At 42.3% G+C, this 18,595-nt stretch overlaps 1 long non-coding RNA gene and 2 other non-coding genes across 3 annotated transcripts; all 3 read left to right on the top strand.

The window, feature by feature from the left end:
* Window positions 1-3,129: 3,129 nt before the first annotated feature.
* Window positions 3,130-3,211, top strand: Trnal-aag. The gene has a single exon. It is a non-coding gene; the product is annotated as a tRNA-Leu (tRNA).
* A 101-nt stretch (window positions 3,212-3,312) lies between these two features.
* On the top strand, window positions 3,313-3,385 carry Trnar-ucg. The gene has a single exon. It is a non-coding gene; the product is annotated as a tRNA-Arg (tRNA).
* A 14,144-nt stretch (window positions 3,386-17,529) lies between these two features.
* Window positions 17,530-18,394, top strand: LOC123471284. The gene is made up of 3 exons (XR_006645681.1): window positions 17,530-17,730; window positions 17,795-17,863; window positions 17,927-18,394. It is a non-coding gene; the product is annotated as an uncharacterized LOC123471284 (long non-coding RNA).
* The last annotated feature ends 201 nt before the right edge of the window (window positions 18,395-18,595 follow it).

The following is an 18,595-nucleotide window of genomic DNA, read 5'->3' as shown; positions in this document are numbered from 1 at the left end:
CTAATTAAGCTGGACCTGCAGGATGCCTATTACTTGGTTCCGATAGCACAGGAACATCACAAATTTCTCCGTTTCGTATGGAAGGATGTGTTTTATCAATACATATGCCTTCCGTTTGGCTTGTCATCTGCCCCTCGCGTATTTACAAAACTGCTAAAGCCTCTAGTAGCGCGTTTGAGAGCAATGGGCATTCGATTAATCATTTACTTGGACGATATCCTCCTTATTGGAGAGACACCTGAGCAGGCTTCCTGTCACCTGAAAATCGTTACGGATCTATTTGTTTCAGTCGGGTTTCTCATAAGTTGGGAGAAATCCGTCGTCTCCCCTACCCAATTGATAGAGTTTCTGGGACTGGACATTGATACGCGCGTTTTGACCTTTTCGCTTCCACTTGTCAAAGTTGATTCAATTGTTTCTCGCTGCACCTCAATCCTATCTGCTGATCGAGTGAAGTTGCGAGACATCGCTTCAGTACTGGGTTCCTTATCCTTCGCCATCCCTACAATTCCATTTGCCCAGGGGCACTCTCGGCTGTTACAGAAATTTTATATCAGGTCCATGCATTCTCTTCGAGATTTGAGTAAATCTGTCGTTCTCTCGAACGAAGCTCGTATAGACCTACAGTGGTGGGTAAAACACATTAGGAAGTCGAACGGAAAATCCTTTTTAATCTCTCCCCCAGACTTATCGATTTTTTCGGATGCGTCGCTTAGCGGTTGGGGTGCGGTGTGTGACGGAATAACAACGCGTGGCCCCTGGCCCCTGGAGGATCGCTCACGCCACATAAACGAACTTGAATTACTGGCTGCACTGTTTGCCCTTCAAGCGTTTACCAATAGCTCAGTTGATACTTCGGTTCACCTCTTTCTAGATAATTCTACGGCAGTTGCTTATGTAAATAAGTGTGGTGGAACACGCTCTCTGTCGCTAACTAGGGTGGCTTCTAAGATAGTCTCTTGGTGCGAAGCGCGCAACATTTCCCTGACAGCTTCTCACTTACCCGGGGAATTGAATTCAATTGCAGACATGGAGTCACGGTCAGCCCTCGACCCCAGCGACTGGATGCTCCTGTCAGACCGGTTCAGGCTGCTTCGCGCACTTTGGGCGATGGAGATCGACCTATTTGCGGCAGCATGGAACACTCAGTTAATCAGGTTCGTCAGCTGGATGCCGCAACCCAATGCAGTGGCGGTGAATGCTTTTTCGTTGAACTGGACAGGGCTCCAGGGTTACGCCTTCCCGCCCTTCTCACTAATACCACGGTGCTTGAGCAAAATTGCGAAGGAGAAAGCGGACATTGTACTAGTCTGCCCGCTGTGGCCGACACAGCCATGGTTCCCTCTCTTATTAGAGATGTCAATCGACATCCCTCGACTGTTCCGCTTTCATCCAATCCTCTTGCACTCCAGCGCTCTGAATCCACACCCTTTGATCGAGTCCAGAGCACTCCTCCTCTCCGCCTGGAGATTATCCGGAGACGGTTCGAAGAACGCGGATTTTCTCCGGAAATTATCGAATTGCTGCTGGCCAGCAACCGTAGCTCCACAACAACTGCCTACCAGTCAGCCTGGAACAGTTGGTATCATTGGAACCTTACGAGGGATCAAGATCCCCTGTCAAACTCTCTGATCTATGTTTTACAGTATCTTACAGATCTATTCAAGTCCGGCTCAGCATCGCAGACCATCAACTTGCACAGATCCATGCTCTCAATGACTCTAGAGCCGGTGGACGGTCGTAACCTCGGTGAGCACCCGCTAGTTGTACAACTCCTAAAGGGTTGTTTCAACTCAAAGCCACCCCGAGCTCGCTATAGCTCGATGTGGGATCCGGCCGTCGTTTTGGATTATTTCACCTCTTTGCCAGACAATGACGACCTATCCTTTGCCCTCATTTCTTCCAAGTTAGCTATGTTAATTGCACTAGCGTGCCTTCTCCGTGTTTCGGAAATTGCGGCGATTTCGGTCTCGTCTATCTCAATCTCGAATTCGGCGGCCAACTTTTCTATTTTGCTGCCCCGTAAAACCCAGGTCTCAGGACCTCTACGGTCTTTTTCCCTTCCGCGGATCGGGGGTCGCACATGCCCTGTAGACTGCCTATCTAGTTTTTTGACTCGCTCAACTTCTCTACGTGATCCGGAGACCGACTCTCTTTTCATCGGCCTGAAGCGCCCTCACAAAGCTGTTGGAGCTTCGTCCATAGGAAGGTGGATAAAGAATTGTTTATCCTTAGCTGGCATTGACAAATCCTTTTCAGCCCACTCCACCAGGGGATCGGCTGCATCCAAGGCTGCAAACCTGGGGGTCCCTGTTGGACAGATTCTTAAGGCCGCCAGTTGGTCAGCTGAATCAACATTCAATCGATTTTATCGACGTACTTCCACGACTAACATTGTAGCCCAGACGGTTCTCACACAAACAAATTGACTGCTTTGAAGTCACCGTTAAGGTTGAAGTGGAGTAAGAATATAATTGGGAATTATTCGAGGGTCGCGTAGCGACCCGAAGGATAATTGTAATTATATGAATTACGTAACGAAGACCTTAACGGTCTCAAATATCCCGCCCTCTCCTCCCGAAGCATGCAACTTAATTTTTTGGTCTTTTGTTTCTTTCTGTTTATGTTCTCTTCAGGGGAAAGCGGCCGTTCAACAAGTTTGGCAATATCAACTGATGTCTTCTCCACGTGTTTTTCATCTTTTTTGGCCCCCCCATGTGCCATCCAGAAATAAGAAGATTTTTCGGATTTGGATCTATTTGTTTGTGTTCGCATAATTTTGTCTTTCTGAAAAGTTCTGAGGGGCTAGCTCTATCGGGCGCCTAGAGGAAGCGATCGGCGTTGCCAGTTTTTGTATTACTTTGGAGGAGCTGAAATAAAGATGTTCTACACCGTTAAGGTCTTCGTTACGTAATTCATATAATTACAATTATCCTTCGGGTCGCTACGCGACCCTCGAATAATTCCCAATTTAGATAATCCTTCTGACATTAGATAAGACGAAGAATTTACAGGTCATACGATAATACCAAACAAAGTTGCTAAGCAATCTACGACATCGATTCTCATTTTCTAATGGTAAACTGGCTATTTCCGCCTGAGGAAACATCTGCTCCCCACAACATATAGGGTAGCGTGGCCGAGCGGTCTAAGGCGCTGGTTTAAGGCACCAGTCTCTTCGGAGGCATGGGTTCGAATCCCATCGCTGCCATTCCTTACATTTTGATTTTACATTTTTCTCGAAAGATTATCTTTTACCCAACACAGGGATGATCATTTTTATATCAACATTCAATGTCTTGAATTTAACATGGTCGTGTGGCCTAATGGATAAGGCGTCGGACTTCGGATCCGAAGATTGCAGGTTCGAGTCCTGCTACGATCAGTTGTGTTTCAAAGTCTATTTTAACACACCGAAGATACAGCTCTAATGGCAAAACAGAAATACATTTCACAGCAACGAACTATTTCCGACCCATTCCCTGCCTTTACTCCTAGTTGTGTGCGATGCCTCAAGGACGTACCAAGGTATGGGGTAAAGAAGTACATCGGAGAGCGAGAATTACGCATACTTTACCATTCCATGTAAACTTTGCACCTCACGACGATGATTTCTAAACGCAACGACTAAACACATCCTAATCCTGCTGAAACAAGAACAGGTAGTTCTTAAGTATTTTCTGTGATCTCGGTTGGCTATAGTAACTTTAGAGAAACAGCCAAAATATCACTTGTAAATCCACCAGTTTAAAGAAATGATTGTGGGCCCATCTTTTTTTTTTTTTTTATAAAATCATCTTTTATTTTCTTTTAATATTCATGCCATGACTTTAAATTTAAACAAAACAAAATTTCAAAATATTTGTTTTCCTCGGATGCAGACGTTATTAGGGAAAGGAAAAGGAAATTTGGCAATGTCGGTCTCGTCACAGCAATGACAAACCAAAACAAACAAATGGGAAGGATCTTGTGGTGGGTTAATACAAATAAACAAAAATAAACAAAGGCAATTGACATAGGTAAATAGAATACAATAAACAAAATATAAACAAAGGTTTTACATACTTAAACAGGAAATATATACAAATAATAATAATAAACAAAATTAAACTAAAATTACGACTTAAAAGAAAAAGAATGGCAGGATCTCACTAGTGGGGACAAAGTCTTTTCCATAAACTCTCTACTTCTTCTTGGCATGGGATTCGTTGGTTATTCCTCGCCTTCCAGGTGGTGAAGACGTAGGCAGCCAGAAGAGTAAATGTTTGCCGGAGATTACCAATTGGCCCAAAATGGCCACGAATCAGATCTTCTTTGGACGACTTGCAACCTGGATTCCCTTATTTGGATTACAAGGTAATACCTGTGCAATATACACAGTTCTGGAGAGAGCCTTCGACTTAAGGAAAATCACCCTTTGGTAAATATTAAAACGTCGACAGGCATTCTCTCGCAGAATACCATTTAGAGAGCCGAATGCATCATTCCAAACCCTACCAGCTGTCTCGACTATGGAGTGAGAGAATTTAATTCCTAACAGGGACAATGTTGGTGCTGACACAAGCCACTCAAGAGGCCAAATTAATCTAGAGCTCCAAGTCCCGAGTCCCAGGGCTTTTGTTTTCTCCTTATTCATCCTTGCCTTTGTCCACTGACAGAACAAGTCAAGGACTTGTCCTGGCCTGGTAAAATCTTCGTCACATGACACGAAAATGGTAACGTCATCAACAAAGGCTCTGACAGTGAGTTTTTCATTAAACAATGATATACCCTTGAGAACTCGAGATAAACGCACAAGTAATGGCTCAATGTATAGAACGAAGAGATGGACAGATAGGGGGCATCCCTGGCGAATTGACTGAATATCATAAATCACCCCAGCCACCTCTGATCCGTTGAGGATTGACATTCCTGTTACAGAATACATAGTCTGTAACCAACGGACGAAAGTGGTGGGGTAACCCATAACATCCAGAATCCTCCAGAGGACTTCCCTGTTAACCAGGTCGTAGGCCTTTTCAAAGTCAACTCCAACAATGGCAGCGCCCATACCCCGAATCGAAAAGTTGGAAGAGTCATGACATCCCCGGTCATCAACGAATTGAATGACATCTCTATAAAGACTTAAGTTATCAAAAATCAATCTACCAGGTACCCCACCTTTTTGATGAGGCCCTATGGTAGATGACAGTGTCTGCCTCAATCGTCTCGCTAAGACAGATGCCATGACTTTGTAGTCACAATTCAAAAGAGAAATTGGCCGAAAATTAGAAATTCCACAAAGTCCTGGAGACTTGGGAATTAGCCTGACCGCCGCTTGGCCCTGCGAAGACGTCAGAGATTCCCTTTCTAGGATATGATTAAACATATCCAAGAAATGGGGGGCGATCACGTCCCAAAATTCTACGTAAAACTCGTAAGGAATGCCATCGGTGCCAGGAGACTTGTTTGACTTCATTGCTATTAGAGCAGCTCTAATCTCAAGAAGCGAAATCGGTGCCGTTAGGTTTGGGGTTGGCTTAAAGCAATCTCTTACTCCCTCAAGGAACTCAGTCTCTGCCAGTGTGTCAGGAGGAGGTTGATTTTTAAAAATTTTTGTAAAATGTGAAACAATCTCTGCTGAAATATCCTCTTTGGTCGATAAGCAAGTGCCATTAGAGGCAATGATTTTATCAATGCGACACTTACGGTAGTTAATTCTGTCTCTATTTACATGAAAAATACTTGCTTCTTCTACCTCTGGGCCCTCGAAGCAGCGGGAACGAATCCCATACCCTTTAAGTGTGCTCTCCTCCCAAGACTTCGAGAATTTCCTCAACTGGTGAAAGGCAACCCAATCAAAGGTGTCTGCTTCGGCCAACTCCTGAATGCAAGACTGATAGAAAAACTTAGTTTCTCTTATCAGTCTTGCTCTTTGCCTAGAATAATCTACCGAAATGCGCTTGATACCTGGTTTCAGGACACTCTCCCACCAATTTGCTACATTGCTTTCCCTAAGAGGATGATTAGCAGATTCCTGAATGAAATTAGTTACATATTTCTGATAACCTTCTTCTGACAATATCAAAGTTGTTATCGAGATTGCAAGTAAGTGTTGTTTGAACTGACTGATGGTCACTAATCGATAAAGACTGCAAAGAAATATTTAAAAATTTATCTGCAAAAGATCGACTAACATAAATCCTATCAAGCCTAGAAGAACCCGAATGGTAATGGAAAGTGTGACCTGGTTCACTATGATTTAGCTTTTTCCAGATGTCTACCAGATCGAGACCAGTAACCATCTCCTTTAAAGCATAGCTAACGACACTACTGGGGATAGGGAGAGACTGGGTATTTGCCCTATCTTGGATGTCGTCAACGCAGTTAAAATCGCCCATCAACACGAAGGGCAGTCGAGTGGTAACTGAGTAGGCAGGAACGGTTTGTCGAAGAAAAGTGTTTCTCTCGTTCTTAGCCTGTTTACCTGACGGGGCATAAATATTAATAAACGTAAAACATTTTACGTCGATAGAGATAAGCCTTCCATCAGGTTCAAGAAGCAATCGAGAATATTCCAGACCATGCTTAATGAGAATGGCTGTTCCGTTTTTGTTGGGACCGACATTTGCTAGCAAGTGGTAACAGCTTTCAATAATTGGACAAGAATGAAAGGCTACCTCTTGAAGTCCAACGATATCTAGATTACCGTCCCTGCAGAAATTTAAAAGAATTTGACGTCGCTCGACTGATCTAATACCTCCAATGTTGATAGAAGCGATTTTTAGTCTTGAAGTCATTTGTTAGGTTTTATGAGTTGGGGAATGCCTGAGGAAGGTTTAGAATTCTGGGCCGTCAAAGTAGGTTTGAAGCGTTTGTTTCGTGGTACCGTGGGAATTCTCAGGGGGTCCTTTGTTTTGTCAGGTCCCATGGTCTCAATTTCCCCCATGTCGGGTTCCATCGATTCCATGATAATTGTCATTGGTTCTTGGTCTTGTGTCTCTGTGTCAGGGGCTGTCATTTGGGATTTCATAATTGGTTTCGAAGGGCTGTCTTCAGAAGGTACAGTCAAGGAACTGGTAAGAGTGCTACATTCCATGGTTTCAGTTTCCAAATTTTGAGTCCCTCCTGAGGGTGAATCTTGCAATTCACCCTCCAAAGGTACCTTGGAAACCATGGAATGTTTAGCTAAGGGAATTACTACGGGATTCTGTTTAATGGTCTCTGTCTTTTTAGTCATTTTGGGAACAGGTTTTTGGACAATGGTGGGTTCCTGGTTTCGTTTTAATGTCGGGCAGTTGTAGCTAAAGTGGGTCTCATCGTCACAAAGTCTGCAAGTAGGCTTTTGTCCGTCATACTTTACCATGGCACGATAACTGCCAATTGTAATGTATGACGGAATGTTTTTCGTCACCGTCATTCGTACGATCATCCAAGTGGCAAGGACAGGGTATAAAACTTCATCCTCTGCCACCCGATAGCGTTCCCACCGAGCTTCAATTACATTCCCAAAGTTCTTTAGACGTGTCTGAACTACTCCCAAGTCTAGATTCTGTGGAATCCCTGCAATTCGAACAAATTTCTCTTGGATATTGCTATCCCTTATGACTACGCCAACTTCTTTCCCCTCCAATTCGGTCCTGACGATACCACTGTGTTGGGACAAAAAACTTGAGGTGTATGCCTCTGATGTAAACGTAATTCTAGCAACCTGGTTTCTCGTATCTAGCACAGCAACTAGGCCTAAGAGATCCTGTGGCTCAACCTTCAAACTACGCACGAAACCATGAACTGTACGCATACTCAATCTCGGGAATTGAACCCCAAAATCAATATCTACACTATTGAGCCACTTGGCAGCCATTGTCCCCTAGACAATGTAAACAAACTGCCAAAAGGGGGAAGGGGAAGGTCCCCACACACGTAAACAAACACACAAATAAAACAATTTGGGGCAAAACACAACAAAAACAGCTAAACTATACAAAATAAACACTCAAAAACACGAATATAACAACAAAAAGTAATAAAAAATAACAAAAACTCACAAAATGATGGAAAAACGGGAGAACACAAAAAGACGTCTGCATCCGACGCAGCTTAACTTCTGGGAGATATATATATTTCAAAACAACATATATTTCAAATTTAGATAATCCTTCTGACATTAGATAAGACGAAGAATTTACAGGTCATACGATAATACCAAACAAAGTTGCTAAGCAATCTACGACATCGATTCTCATTTTCTAATGGTAAACTAGCTATTTCCGCCTGAGGAAACATCTACTCCCCAAATAAAACTGTTGATTGAATGAAATTCTCTAAATAATTCAGCGTTTTCAAAGAAGTGATTGCCTATATTACTGTGACTGCAAATATCTTTTGTTCTGTTTCAAACTAAAGTGCCTCCTATTGCAATAAACTAGTCGATAGATCCTTTTCCATCCTCACGCTAAATAGCAGATTTTTTGAGTTTTGGAAGAAGATAGGAAATTGGAAATCTAAAAGGTGTGCTAAAATAACTTACGGGAAACAAGAGAAAATTTCAAATGGTGGAAGTTGGTGGGTATGTATCCTTTGACAATTGATTTGTTGAATGGGTGTAGTAAGGTTTTTAGATTAGTGTCATTCAGGTTGCTGATCATTTTGTTGTGGATTCTATCTTTTCCCATGGCCTTGCTTTTTAGGTTTTTTAAGTTTCTTCTGAGTTCCGCTTCCGTGATAGTTGAGTTGAGTGGGCAGGTTTGCTGGTCGTTTATTACATCCTGGATAATTGGCTTGTACAGTTTTGTACGCTCGTCACTCCTCTCTCTTCTTTCCCTTCGACAGAATTGATTTAGTAGGGCATTTGCTTTTTCGGTGGGGTCAGTAATGGGATCACCATTTGCGTCTTTGAGTGGTTTGCTGGAATACCTATTTTGGGGGGAGTTCATGACGTTTTTTGTTAGTCTCCAGAATGCTTGGTTATTTCTTGGCTCGCTCAATGCTGTTATGTATTGGTCCCATGAGTGGTTTTTGGCTGCCATGATGGTTTTCTTTTTGATGGCTTCAATTTTATTGAGGGCGGGTTTGTCAGATAGGAGCAGTGTTTTCCGCCAAGTGTGATAAGCTTTACGCGCTGCTGCGGTGGCTTTTTTGCAGAGTGGTGTCCACCATATTTTGTTAGACTCTTTTATGTTGGTGTTGGGGGAAAAGTGTTTGGTAGTAGTTTCGATGATGGCCGAGTAGAAGATTTTGTACGCCTCGTCTGTTTCTTGGGTTGACATTATGTTTTTCTCTGTTAACTTCTTTTCTAATTCGTTATTCCACTCTTCCCATTTCTTGTCTGAGAATCTCCAATAGTTGTTTGCTGTGATTATGGGTGGTGAGTTGATGTGTGCTTCGATGATAATGGGGGTGTGGTCACTACCCCAGTAGGCCCCAGTTGTGATGGATAATAGGTGAGCAATGTCAGGTGAGGCAAATGTGAGGTCTATTGTGGAGCTTCGGTTTGCGTTGGGGTTGGGCCGTGTACCTAGGTTTTTGGGGGTACATAGGGTGACCTTTTCTTCATTTAGCAGGATGTCAGTTATGATGCGTCCACACTTTTTTTGGGGGTGGTGATCATCCCAGCTGGGCGAATGCGCATTCAGGTCTCCTCCTAATATTAGGCTATTGTTGGATGAATTGATAATGTCTTCAAATTCTTGGTATGAGCACTGGTTTCCATCAGAACAGTATATAGAGATGACATCAATTAAGTTGTGGTTTTTTAGTTTCACAGTTATCCCGATGGCTTCCATGTCTCTGGGGGCTGGTAACGTAAGGGGAGTGGCCTGCAAGTTCTTTTAAATTAGGATGGCGACACCACCACCTTGATTTTGGCGGTTGAGGTAATGAGCTTGGTATGCTGAGAATTTCGGTATGAAGTTATCGTTCCAAAAGGTTTCACTTAATAGGATAATGTGCGGGTTGGTGATTTTAATGTTGTATTTGAATTCTTGCAGTTTAGATTTATATAGGCTTCTTGTGTTCCATTGAATAATTTTTTACGGTCCAGTCATTTCTTGTTTGTTGTTGTTGTTGCTCGGTGGTCTATCGTGTGGGGTGGTTTTGGTGGTGGGCGATCATTGTTGTTTAGTGTCAGGCTCTCCTTCACCAGATTCATCAGCGTTTCTAATTGGTTGTGTGTGGCTTCAAAGCCGGAATCCATGTTCTTTTGTAGGTTGTTGACTTTTTCTGGGAGGTTAACTAGTGGAGCAATTTGTTTCTTTATAGTTTCGACTGTAGTTTCAAGGGTTGTGAGTCTTGCTTCTGTCTGTTCAGGTGGTTGGTGGTTTTTAAGGAGGAGGATTTGGGATCTTAGGTGGTTGATTTCTTGTTTGATGTTGTCCAGATCGATGTCGTTTTTAGCGGTTAGGGTCATGTTCGGGATGTGGATCGATTTCATGCTTTGCGGTTTGCTGAGAAGCTTGCTGGCTTCCCATATGAGTAGTTTGTTTTCTTAGGCGAACTTTATTATTTTTTGTTTATTCTGGAAGATGGGGCATTCTGTTGTTCCAGCTGCATGTCCAGGTATTCCGCAAGTGGGGCATTTAGATGGGTTAAGGCAGGTGGGATCAAGTGGGTGGTTGAGTGAGCAGTATTTACATGATTGTTTTGTTTTGCAGGATTCCTCAGGATGACCAAAGTTCCAGCATCTTCTGCAGAGGGCTGGTCGTGGGATAAATTGTTTAACCTGGAATATTTCGTGGGCTACTACTACTTTCCGCGGAAGAGATGGTGTGTTGAAAAAGAGTGTAACCGTTTGGGATGGTACTTTGGTCCCATCATCTGACATGGATGAAAATCTTTGGGTTTTGGTGACTCCCTGATCTGCCAGAAGTTCCGCGAGTTCTTCATCTGAGTTGTTGATTGGTACGTTACGAATGATCTCCCTGATGATGGATTCGGACATAGCTAATGTGCAATAGATTTGGAATTCTTTGACTGATTTGAGTTCTAAAAGTTGTTTTTTCTTTCCGTTGGTTGTCGGGTAGATATTCAGGTCGCCCCGATGTGTCCATTTGGTGCCTTCTCTATGGGTCCCAACGATGTTTATCAGGGCATTTATGAAATGTTTTTTCTCTGTAAGGCTTAATAGGGTGAATGCTTTGGGCTCGCTTGTTAAATGAATGATGACAGGTGCTCCGCTGATGGGTTGATCAAAAAGGTCGGAGAATCTGGGGTGGACTCGTCGTGCACTGGGGTTATCCGAGATTTGTTTCCTTTTGTTATTACACTCCTCTACTTCCATAGATTGGTCGATGGCACTGGATACAAGTGTTAAGTCTCCTGGGGTATGTTGAGCCATAGCGTGGTTTTGGGTTGGGGGGGGGGAAGAGGGGGGTTGAGACACAGGTAAGTTTTCACTGCTTCGGGCTAATTAGCGCGCACTATTCGACACGACTGTATGGTTCCGCATCTAAGGTGCAACTCATCCCAACTTTGTTTTTTTGACAGCTGTAAGCGTCCATTGTGTCAGCTGAGGCTACATCTAATAACAATAAGTGTCGTTCGGACGATCTAGACGATAGGCGTGGTCTGGACGATAAGTGTCGCACCCTATGGGCCAAAAGTGACGGCGCAGCTTGTGGATAAGCATCGTCTTCTTGTGCGCTTCCATGTTGGCCAAAGGATATGGTCTGTTTAAAAAGGACAAATTGTTCCCCCAACCATCGGCGGCGACACCGACCATTCGGTGGCGACACCAACCGTTCAGCGGTGACACCGACCATTCGGCGGCACTGACCGTTCGGCGGCGACACTCGTAAGATAGGGCAAAACTTGGCACGCGATCCCACCAAAGGGTCGGAGTCTACCACGGAGACCATGTTGGGTTTATCGTTGCCCACTTTTTCGGCCGCTACACAGCAGGTACTGCCGTAACACCTAACGCCCTCTGCCAAACTCTATTTTTAACTTATTTTTTTTGTATTTTTTTTTTGTTTTAACAATTTCGCCCAGTGAACGTGTGAAGGAAAAAAATGTCACGTTTGACATTAGATAACGACTCACTAATTAGTGCCTTTAGTGATGTACCAGAAGAAAAGAAAATCAACACCAAACTTACCTTGGAAGAAAAAGCAGAGAAGTCAAAAAGATTGGATAAAGGTAGATATGACAGAAAGAAAGAAAAAAGAAGAAAAAATCCCGTAGGACTTTTGACATATAGAAATTTGGGTGGTACCCATAATGTTTCAAGAAAACATTGGACTCGGAAATCTAATTCGTCCCTTGCAGCTACCATCCCTACACAGGAAGCTGAGCTTCATGAAACATGACTCATGAACGAGGGTAACAAGTGAACAGCAACATAAGCGTACTAGTAACTAAGTAATCCATTTTCGTAGAAAGTTCAGGGAACATCACACATGCTCTAGAGGAAACTGAATCTCCGTCATCTTCACCAGTAAAGGAAACTGAGCTTCGATCACATTCCTTTTTTTTATTGTTCAAACGGTGGCAGGTTAATATTTTTATTTTACTTTCATTCAGTACTCAGCTAATTGCCATTGTTTGTTATTTACAGTGTCATCAAAATGGAGGCAGAAATTAATTAGTAAGAGACGCAAGCTTGAAAGCAAGGCTACAAATTTAGTCAAAGAAATTAACGAAAAGTTGCTGCCAGGTGAAGAATTGGTGACTCCCGTGACTCAACATTTCAACAAAGGTGTCTCCCCTTGGGATGTTGCAAACAAAGCTAAATGGTGTGCAGTTCTACAGGAATCTTTCTTTTAAATGGAATTGGAATTATATTGATATTTTTTTTTATTCTAGTTTCGTTTCAGGAGGATTTAAAACTGATTAATTGCTGAAATCTGTAAAAGAGAAACGAGGAATGCATTTTACAAACTAAAAAACAGATGAGGAGCTACCTGTATTCTATCTCTAATGACCTGAGGGACAGGGCCGACGAAATGGCATTGCTTAGAGATGCCTCAAGTGTCCGCTCTAAAGGCGAGCTTTCCATCAAGTGTATTGAATATTCAAGATTAATAGCATTGTAAAAAAATGCATTGTGTTATTATAGGTATTTCGGCATTTTACTCCAAACAATAAATTGCCCACCATGACCCTGGCTGGTTTAAAGAAGGCAGAAACGGAGGCCCACCCTCTATTTTTTAATCAAGCGAATGAGCTGAACATTACGGAGCACGCTTATCAATAAGGGTAGGGACCTTCTAATACACTTTTATTCTAACAAGAGTCGCCCGCCGTGACTCTGGTCTGGTTCGAAAAGGCAGGAACGGAGGCCATACGGGAACCTGACTGACCAGCATCACCTTAAACAGGGGCAGATCTCGGCCTAGCTAGACAGACCACCGTTGTGGTAGAAGCGTAATCCTGTGCGGGACCCTTGTGGCTCTACCAAATCCTAAAGACCTGATCGGATACACCCCGGGTTGTGGCGGACTTTTATTTTTCCTATATTAGCCCATCCAACCGGCATCCCATCGGGTTACTGGGGGCCTTGAATTACCCATCGCATATGGATACACACAATTCGCACAACTATGTTATATCCTTCACCATTCTTCAGCCAGCCCGGACCTGAACCCAAATAAAATCCATTATAATTTAATTTTAATATGAGTCCCTGTGCTTGAAAGCCAACCCTTACGGGATCCTGTGCCGTACAAGCCAAACCTAAAAACCTAACTACCGTTCCGCTATCGATGGTAAACAATCCTTGTCTACCACAGCCCCGAGCGCGACGTAGGGGGGTTACACCTGAGGTCATAAAGGCAGTGACACGATCTCTCTCACCTTACGAACATACGGTGGCGGATAACCGGACAACCAACCTTTAACTAAACATTCGCCGGCTGAGGTACCAGTTACCTCATTGCCGTGACAAAAATTTGCTTATATGCACCACAACTGGCTTAATAATGGCCCATAAAATTATAGATATTGCTTTGGTCTTTACTGACCCTCAAAACATTTCTCAAGCTGGGGTATCCGTACCCTCATAGCCATATTTCTTTAAAAAAGTGCTCATATGCACCACAACGGGCAGCAAAATAGCCCATAAGATTATGGAAATCACTTTGGTCCATATGGACCCGAACAGTTATGGATTGGGGTACCTGTGACTTCATGACCATGAATTTGCTCATATGCACCATACCTGCCTGATCATGGCACATAGAAATATTGAAATTACTTTGGTCTAGACTGACCTCAAAACATTTACAGGCCGAGGTACCTATAACCTTATGGCCATGACAAAAAATTGGCTTCCGGTCCAACTGGACCCTAAAAAATTGGTATGACTGGGGTACCTATAACCTCAAGTCCTTAACAGAAAAATTTGCTTGTATAGACCTTATCTTGGCTTATAGATATTATAGAAAAATATTATAGATATTATAGAATATAGAATATAGATATTATAGATATTATAGAAAAAACATAATGCACGTTAACAGGCGGGGGTTCTCGTAACCTCTTGGCCGTATCAGAAAACTGCTTACTACACCACTACAGGGTCCAAAAAAACCAAAAGTATAGAAATTACTTTGGTCCAAATATATAACATATTGCAAACTGGGGTAGTTGTAACCTAATGGCCATAATTAAAATGAACACATATACACCACAACAGGCAAAAAAATGGCCCATTAAAAAGTATAGATAATGCTTTGGTCTAAATAGACCTTATGGGCTGATGTTAATGAACCCTCCCACCCACCCTTAAAAAAAGGGAAGAGGATAAACTGTTTGTTTGTAATTTTAGATTTTTTTACTTTTTTTGTGTTTTTCTGGAATTTGTTATAAATGAAAGAAAAGACAAACCAAAGCAAGACCACTTTACTGGTCAATTAACTCTGCCAAGAAGGCATCCATATCATCCAAGTAATGGAACCCCGGATTTTCTTCCGGGACCATCCGTTCACGAACCTCAGGTTCTATATCCAATGGTTAGGGGAGTGGGGTCAGCATCACCGCCTCCACCCGCGCACCAAATCCTTCAATACCTTCCAAGTTGGGGACCAGGGCATCTAACTCCGGCAACCCTTCATTACCCAATTCTGGGGTTTGGTCCTGGAGACCATGAAACCCGTTGATATCCAATTGGGCTGGCATAATGTCCCCATCCGGAGCAAACCCACCAATAACCGCAACCAAACCTTGGTCTTGAATTACTGGCATTGCATCCTCAAATAGGAAAACCTCCGGGTCAAACCCAGCAACTGGCTCGGGTGCTTGAACACCCTACCGAATTGCTCCCGTTGATTAGGCAAAGCCATGCGGGCCTCTCTCCTGCCTTGGGCAGCTTGAAGCCGCTCATAATGAAGAGCACGCTCCGGCGACTCACAATCAGCCCATAATACAGTATGTGGCCAAATCCACCCCGTGCGTGCACAGGTGGCCGCAATATCCTTCATACTACGCATTACCTCCCGTGGTGTCCACGGCAAATTATATAAATCAATCAATTCGCCGAGATAGGCCATGAGGCCAATCACTGAGCGACCTTCAACACAAAAAAACGAGCTAGGTACCGTACCTTCAAGTACCGCACCTCGACAGCAAATGGATCCCGATGATTGTGGTTTCCTCCGAGAGCCACATCACAATCACCTACCAAATAGCAGCAATTTGCGCCCCGAAGGACATTAAAACTACGGCAGGTAAGGGAACTCCTTGGGGTTTCCCGGCTCCCAACGAATAGCAATTTAAACTTATACGGTCGACCCAGATGGGCGAGCCGAACGTATCATCAATCAAGTCTGTCATATCTGAAAAGTAGAAAAATGATATTTGGTGATGTAATTTTTTTACAATTAAAAAAACTCGCGTTGTTTAAGATAGTAGTAGTAGTAGTAGATAGTAGATAGTAGTACAATCTCTCGAGGCTTTCAGTTAGCCCTGATACCTCAGTCTCTGTTTGTTTGGAAACTTGCTCGGTTGCATATAATTGTTCTTCGAGTTCTGTTATTTGTCCATTCAGTATATATTTTTCGCCTTCTTTTTCCTTTTCAAGACGAGCAACTTTCCTTTTTAGATCATCATTTTCCTATGGCCAAAGAAATATAAGTAAAGAGGACAAAATACATGACTCAATCAGCAATAGCTACCTGTTGCAACCGATGTTTAACGCTAACATCGTCCTCCGTTTGTAATGAAGAGGGGTTGGCACTTTGTTCGCTCTCAAGGTCTCCCATTGTAGCTGCTGTACTGCTAGACATATTTTCAGCGTTATTAAAATAATTTGTCTACGAATCTGACGACTCTTTTTAGGATCACCCTCTCGTCCTTTGACAGACACAGCCCTTGTTTTGGTTGCAATAGGTGGTGTTGTAGTATTTCCTTTCGTTCGCTTTACTTTATTTGCCTGATGCTGGACATTCGTTGGACCAGTCGTCTTCTTAAACCGATTTAAATTTTTCCTAAGAAAATTTTTGTCTTCTACAAAACATTGAACACGTGATTAAGTTTCAAACAAATCATGAAAATAAGAAAAACTTTTAGTATACCTGACATCATGACTACTCGACCAACTCTTAGTTCATCTTCAGACCCCTCAGCTGGATCATTGCCGTAAATCTTGTCATTCCAGTTATTTTTGGTTTTTTTTGTGCCACCTTAACAGAAAGTAGGAAATACAAAAAGGTTGTTGTATCGTAACTCTTCAGTAAAAGTTAATTGATGTTTACCTAATGTTGAGTTGTTCATTCAATAAAATCCAAGAATGCAACAGAAGTATGCTTTTACTCACACTATCTGTTAATCACTCTTTTTTTCGATGTTAATCAAAAACCAGTTGTTTAAAAAATTTTTTTTTTGCACTTGCTGATTGCAAATTCCAAAAAACTTGGGGGGATAAATTTTCCTTAGTTAAAACGCCTTTGTTGCTTAGTGAGAACAAAATTTAAAAACAGGTATCTGAAATTGTTAAATTTTGTATTTTTATTTTTAAGATAGTTTTTTAGTGTTAGTAAGAAGAAAAAATTAAAAATAGAAACACTTTATAACATTTATTCTTAGAACATTTTATTCTGCATTTTTCTACACTAATCTTAATTCTACTGAGTGTCCTATTCCTCTAGAAACTTTAAGTTTATTTGCAAAGAAATTTGGGGTAAGTTGGCCCAGACACGTACGGGGTTGTTTGGCAGTGTTCGCTGAACTTAAGGGGAGGGGTTGTGGGAGGAGCTGAATAGACGTTTGGTTGAAAATAAAATGAATTAATTGATAAACAAAGGGGTGAAATTTTTTTTAAACAATTGGAATGCCGTTTTTCACGAAGGCCATGTTCAGAATGCAGATTGCTCCTGGATTTTTTTTAAATGAGAGGTTCTTAGAAATCAATCTATTTTTTAAAGTAATCAATAATTAATAGAACCATCCTCCATCAACCAATCAGCCCCATTACGATAATTTAACAAGAAAGCAGATTTATGTAACTTTTTACACATAAAGTGATATTTTTATTTAGAATTTAGTACTAAAATACAAAACATGATTTTTATAAATTGTATATTAAAAGAACGACAGATTTTTTTTTTTTTTTTTTTAGGGGCGCTGAAGAATCCCTCTGGTGGCCAGATTTTATCTTCAGTTGATGGGCGTAGGTAGGCCCTTTAGCCCCAACCTTCGTTGTCGCTTGATGGAGTCTTAGCGTCGTTGGTGAATTTGGAGGTTTTGGGCTCTTGGCTATAGAGTCATGAGGTTTTTGTTTGTTTGTTTCTTTGTGTTAGCCTCAGGTTTGTTATGAAGGTAAGTAGTGGGGAATATTCTTGCTAGTTGTTCAAATCATGTCAACTAATCTTGTTTCTTTTAGGTAACGAACAAGTAGCCTTTGGATCTCGTACTGTTGGTTGCTGTGGATTTCGAGGTTGAGACCCAGTAGGTTAGTTAAGTTGTGTTCAAGATTATTTGCTGTAAGGTAGCAACTTATTTCCATTCTTTCTAGCTCAAGAGTGGAGCATTTCAGCAGGACATGCATTGTTGTTTCATTCTCCTCTTCACAGTTTCTGCACGTTGGGTGGATATGGTTATTAAAACGGGCTAGGTTTGCTTTGAGCCTGTTGTGGCCTGTTCTTAGCCTGTACAGTACCCTGGAGATGTATCTGGATTTGTGTGCGTGCCATTTAAGTGGGCCAGTTCTGTTCCTCCTCTGTAAGTTATCTTTCTCGTTGTCTTTTTGCAGTTCAGTCATGCTTATTTTGTTTAGGTATGCCCTGAAGATGGAGCTTTGTTCTGTGGCAGATAGTTGGTTACTGATGAGTCTGCCGATGTCTGGTCTTGAGCTTTCTTCTGATGCTAGCTTATCTGCCTTTTCGTTTCCTGCTATTCCAATATGGCTTGGCACCCAGTAGAGATTGACTTTGGTACCTGCACTTTTTAGTGTTTCAGCTGTGCTAAGGATAGTATTAATAATATCATGTTTTTCTCTTCCAGGGTTTTCAATGGTTTGAAGGACTGATCTGGAGTCTGTGATTATGGTGAGTTCGCTTATTTGTCCTTCGTGGTGATAAGCTGCCTCCATTGCCTTGTGTATGCCGTAGGCTTCTGCTGTGAAGATTGACGATCCTTTGCTTAGCGTGTATGTTTCCTCTATTCCCAGGGTAGGGAGATAGAG

This window comes from Daphnia magna, linkage group LG4, assembly GCF_020631705.1.
Source record: "Daphnia magna isolate NIES linkage group LG4, ASM2063170v1.1, whole genome shotgun sequence".
Lineage (NCBI taxonomy): Eukaryota > Metazoa > Arthropoda > Branchiopoda > Diplostraca > Daphniidae > Daphnia > Daphnia magna.
This window is presented reverse-complemented; position numbering and strand designations above follow the sequence as displayed.